The sequence below is a fragment of the Frankliniella occidentalis genome, unplaced genomic scaffold, assembly GCF_000697945.3.
Source record: "Frankliniella occidentalis isolate FOCC.00 unplaced genomic scaffold, Focc_3.1 Scaffold10, whole genome shotgun sequence".
Lineage (NCBI taxonomy): Eukaryota > Metazoa > Arthropoda > Insecta > Thysanoptera > Thripidae > Frankliniella > Frankliniella occidentalis.
Window position 1 is genome coordinate 3308931 of NW_026267140.1, and position 4896 is coordinate 3313826.

Here is a 4896-nt window from a genome sequence, read left to right on the forward strand (position 1 = left end):
ACCCCTCCCACGTCACGCCCTTTTGCTGTGCGAGTCTGACTTTATTTTCCCTGTGCATTCTTGAAACACAGAAACAGGAGAGATACAGGGCGGAAGTGGGGGGAGGAGGGCAGCGAGCGAGCGAGCGACTTAATGTCCCCCTCGCCGCGGATGATTCTCGCAGAAACAAACTTTATTCTGCCACGCCCTGTTTGCCTCCGGGAAACAATGATTATGGAGAGCTGCGGGTCGCTGCCGGGGGATGGTAATAAGGAATCGGCGGTCCGGCTGCGTGGGGAGGCTTGGGGGCAGGGGGGTGGGGGCTCCTGATTAACGTGTGGTGGGGCAGGTCGTGGTGGTGGTGGTGGTAAGGGGTCGGGGGAGGAGGGCGCTCACTCGACTCTGGCGCGGCGCCTGTGGGCCGGGGCCGGCCGCGGCTCACGGAGGGGATGGCGGCAGGGGGACACCGCTCTCCTCTCCCTCCCTCGCCCCGTCCCCGTCCGTTGCCCCGCACCGCTCCGGCCATTCACTGTGCAGTGCGGGCGCGGCGGGTTCAATCTCTGTGTATAAATGGGCCGCCAGAGCCGCGACGCTCAGGGCGCGCCTCTCCAGGTTTACGACCCGCATCGCCAGCGCAACACTGTCGGCTGACGCCTCCGCCTTCCACCGAGCGGTGGTGGTGGTGGTGCCGGAGAGCGCGTTGCGGGAACGCCTCCGGGAGCGCGGTGTGCGGGAGCGCGGTGTGCGGGAGCGCGGTGTGCGGGAGCGCGGTGTGCGGGAGCGCGGTGTGCGGGAGCGCGGTGCGCGGGAGAGCATGAACGGCATGGCCCGACGACAAGGGCAAGGCTAATCTCACCGCGCATCGATTCTCGCCCGAGTCGATAGTCTCGCGCGGCACGCCATGCGCGACTTAGGGACACGTACGTACGTGTCCGGCTGTCCGGCTGCGGCGCGGCAACGCCTCGAAATAAATTAGTGCAGACGCCGCTGCAATTAGGGGCGGCCCCGCTCGCCTCGTTTAGTCGTCGTGCGCCAGTCGCTGCGGCTCCGGGGGGTTGTACCCCTCCCCCACCCACCTGGCTGTGTGTGGACTGGAAGCTCATGAATGTTAAACTGCGTCTGCAGATTGAATAATCCCGGTGCTAAGCGGCGAGATGGTAAGTGGCTGGGCGGGCCGTGGCGTGGGCCGTGCTGCACGCCAGGCGGGCGCTACCGATACGGCCCACGTGGACAGGTACCGGCTCCATGAGAGCTGCGCCACGTGTTGCCCCGCACGCGCACGAGCCCGGCGCTCGCACCGCCGTGACATGCCCACGTGGCGCCCCGCCAGCCCCCGACCACACTATACCCCGCCAACCGTTTGACTCGAGAAGAGAAGCCTGTGGGCCCGAAGCGGCCCGAAGCCCCATAGCGCGGTGCGGCCGGCACGGGCCGCGAGACTGTCAAAGGAATCCGCTTAGCGCCTCGGTGGCCGGAGCGCTGTAGCAGCTCCACGGCCACTTGGCGCGGGCGGTGAGGGGGCGGCGTGGCGGGGGTGGCGCTTGCAGGGAACGCGACGCGCTGCGCCGGATTAGCATAATGATCGGCCCTTCCCCAATGAGGGTGATCCTAACGCCGCGCGCCGCGCCGGCCCCCGGGGGCGCCCTTGTCTGCAGCGACACGACCCAAAAGGCTCTGCGCGCCGCGCCGCCCGCTGCAAATAGGACCGGCTCGCGCTGCAAATAGGAGCACTAACCGCGCCGTGCGCTGCGGCGCGACGAGGACGCCGAACGGTAGTAAAGCGTTCTGCCGAAGTCGCAGCCATTAGCCGCACACGAAAAAAGAAAATGATACCCTGTCGCGGTGATCAAACTTGCTGTTCGATAGAATTAAGTCGACCACGGCGCAAAGTTTCTTCTGATCGTCGAGGTCATTTTATGCACTTCAAGGACGGGTGTGGATCAAACTGCAAGATCCAGCAAGACCTGGAAGTCTCAGTCTCTGCCTCAAAACCCCCGCTTTTAAGTGTTTTTAAGGGCTTCAAGACAGTCTGAGACTTCAAGGGTGGAGTTTTCCAACTGTCCTTAAATTCACCAAAGAACCTCAAATTTCAAAACGCATACTTTTTTTATGTCGTGATATTCGAAGCTTCTCTCCCAGTCCATGCCTTTGCCTTCTTTCGTTGTGTTTTGTTGCAATGGCCGCTCATCGAAAATGTGTTAAGCGTCAACTATATATATTTGCGGCACAGCAGAGGGCGCTTACGCGGAATGGGTCGTCACTTTGATCGCGGCGGTTCTTTCTACCGCGCGCTGGCCGCACGTGAAGGCTGCCAAGGCTATCTCACTTTGACAGGCGTTTGTAAGCTGGTCAGCTTACCCTTCGTCCTGGATCCCGTTGTACTAACTTTCAGCCACACGGGCGTGTGTGTGTGTGTGTGTGTGCGGTGGGGAGGAGGGGGAGAACGGACGCGCTAGGTGGCCGAGTCGGGGTGGCCGGCAGGCTCAACATGTTGAAAGCTTGCTGAGGCCTTACAGCTCTAATCTGGTGCGTAAGCCCTTGGCGCCCTCCGGCTGCGGAGCCGACCAGGGCCGACCTCAGTGGCCCGATCCGCGCTCCCGCACGAAAAGCAGCCTGTGCGACCCCCGTGACTCTAGTGCCGCGCCGAAGCCGCGGTGATCACGCAACGTCACTGCTGACCGCGGGCAGATGATGGCGGCAAATCTATTCCGGTCATTCAAATGGCCTGTCTACCGACGCAGCCCCCCCCCCTCCTCCCGCGTGGGCCACCGCCCAGGCGAGAAGGCGTCCTGCCAATCAAATCAAACTTCCATTTGGCAACTCGGCCTCGGCTTGCTCACTGCAGCAGGGCGGGGGGCGCGCCAGCCGGGGCCGGGGCCCCGCCCGGCCGCCCGGCGCCCAGTACACGTTTCTATCTCCCTGTCCCTTCTGTCTCATGAGCCTCTGTCGATCGCGACTGCCCCATTATGGGAAGCCAGGCTCGCTCCGCTGTGCTCCGCTCCGGGCCACCCCGGGCCCCCCAGACGTGGGCAGGGCGGGCGTGGGGTGGTCAGCGAGCCGGACCGGGTGGGGCCGGGGCTGAGTGGGCCACCCGCCACGACCACCAGGGCCACTGCGGCGACAGCCCCCTCCTCTGCAACACTGTCACAAGCAGGGCCAGGCCGGGGCGAAGAGACGGGATCGGGTTCCCGCGCGCTTGACCCGCGACCCGCATCGCGTCCGGCGCGTGCAGCCTCAGCAGCGCGGGACCGTCGCGGCCCTCTATTCGCCCCGCCGCATCAAGCGCCGCGACGGACTCGGCTATGCGGTGGGGTTCTCGTTTTTTGCATTCTCAAGGCAATTGCCGCCTTTCCTTTTGTTTTGGCGACGGGCGCGGTGTGATCAGCAAGCACGTCCACGGCCCGGGGCTGGAGGGAGGAGGGGGGGAGGGCGGAGAAGGGGTTGAAGCCGTGCCCATCTGATTGCGAGGGCTGTCCTCCGCCTCCGCGGAAGACTCATTGTCTTGCTCGACCGTCGCCCTCCCCTCCGGAGCGGATCCCGCTGTACGCCCTCCACACTCTCCACGCCAGCACGTCCTGCCCCCGCCCCCCTCCTCGCACGTGCTCGTCTGCCCGCGTCCCCCGCATGCCTCGCTCACGCGCGTGACCTATCCGACCGACTCCAGAGTGTGACGGCAGCAGCTCGGAGTGAAATGATGGTCGCGAGTGTATGAATGTGGGTCGTGACCGCCGCGTCCGAGCTGGCGGGGCTGGTCGCCCCCCCCCCCTCTGCGTTCGCGGCTTCATAAAAACGGCGTCAAAAGCGAGTGCGCTGCTTGATAAGCGTTTCGAAGTGGCCCCCGAGCCGGGCGGGACCAGCGCGACTGCCAGGCCAGGCGCCAGGCGGGCTCGGGTGACACGCTACCTCACCGCACCACTCCACGCCAAGAGTACGCTACACCACACGATGCCACGCTACGCCACGACGGGCCGCGTTCACACAAGTGAGGAAAGGCGAGAAAAGCGACGAGAAGGCAGGCAGAAAAAGAAGGTGCCACACGGTCACACCGAGAACTGACAGCGACAAAGGGGCGGGGCCGGGGCCGGGGGAGGAGCGAGGCCCCAGATCGTCCGGCGGCGCCCAGCACCGAGCCGCGCCGTGCCCCGCGGGCGCCCGCTACATAAAAAAAAGTGCAACCGTAAAACGAGATTAGATTTTACTCGGTGGGATCCGTGAGGTTCCACTGCAGGAGGAGAGGGGGCGGAAGGGTGCCCCCGATGTAGGAAGTGAAGGGGTGGGAGGGCAAAAAGGGCCGGGCGAATCGCACAAATATTTCAAGGCGCGCCCAGGGTGCTGGGCCGGGGCCACCATTTGCCTGTGGACTGTGAAGCCGTGGGTACGGTTGGTGGCGGGGCAGTGAAGAAGATATGAAGTCACCCCCCACCCTCCCCTGCCCGCCTGCGACCCACAGTCATCCCATTGCTCGGGGGCCCCGCCGGCCCCCCGCTGCCATGGTACTGCTCTTATTTCTTAGTCCCTTCCGCTCCACAAGGGTGCCTCCGAGAAAGGCGGCAGCAGAGGCCGCTTTAGCTCCCTGACAAGTCGCCGATGAACCGCCCCCCTACCCCCTCTCTTTGTTTGCCGCGCCACCCATCCACGCCTTTCTCCATTATTTTTATATAGTCTGGAAAAAAAATGGAGGAATGAAAAACAGTCTGTTGTCCCACGCAAACGAGATACGCCACCATGAAATAATGAGAGCGGGCCGATATTTATTGACGGTGAGTTCAATTTCCCCGGAGCCAGGTGCTTCGGCCGCGCCGCTGCAAGACGCGGCCTGGCTAGCGCGCTGCGCCGCGAATTAACTATCAACAATTCAGTTACGGCCGCGGCTGTGTTTGCGTTCGGACCCTCTCACGCGGCGCCCCACCCCACCCT

At 64.1% G+C, this 4896-nt stretch overlaps 1 protein-coding gene across 4 annotated transcripts in view; it reads left to right on the forward strand.

Moving 5' to 3' along the window:
• Positions 1 to 4896, forward strand: part of LOC113217689 (potassium voltage-gated channel subfamily H member 6) — a 122764-nt gene that overhangs the window by 65696 nt on the left and 52172 nt on the right. The window lies entirely within an intron of this gene.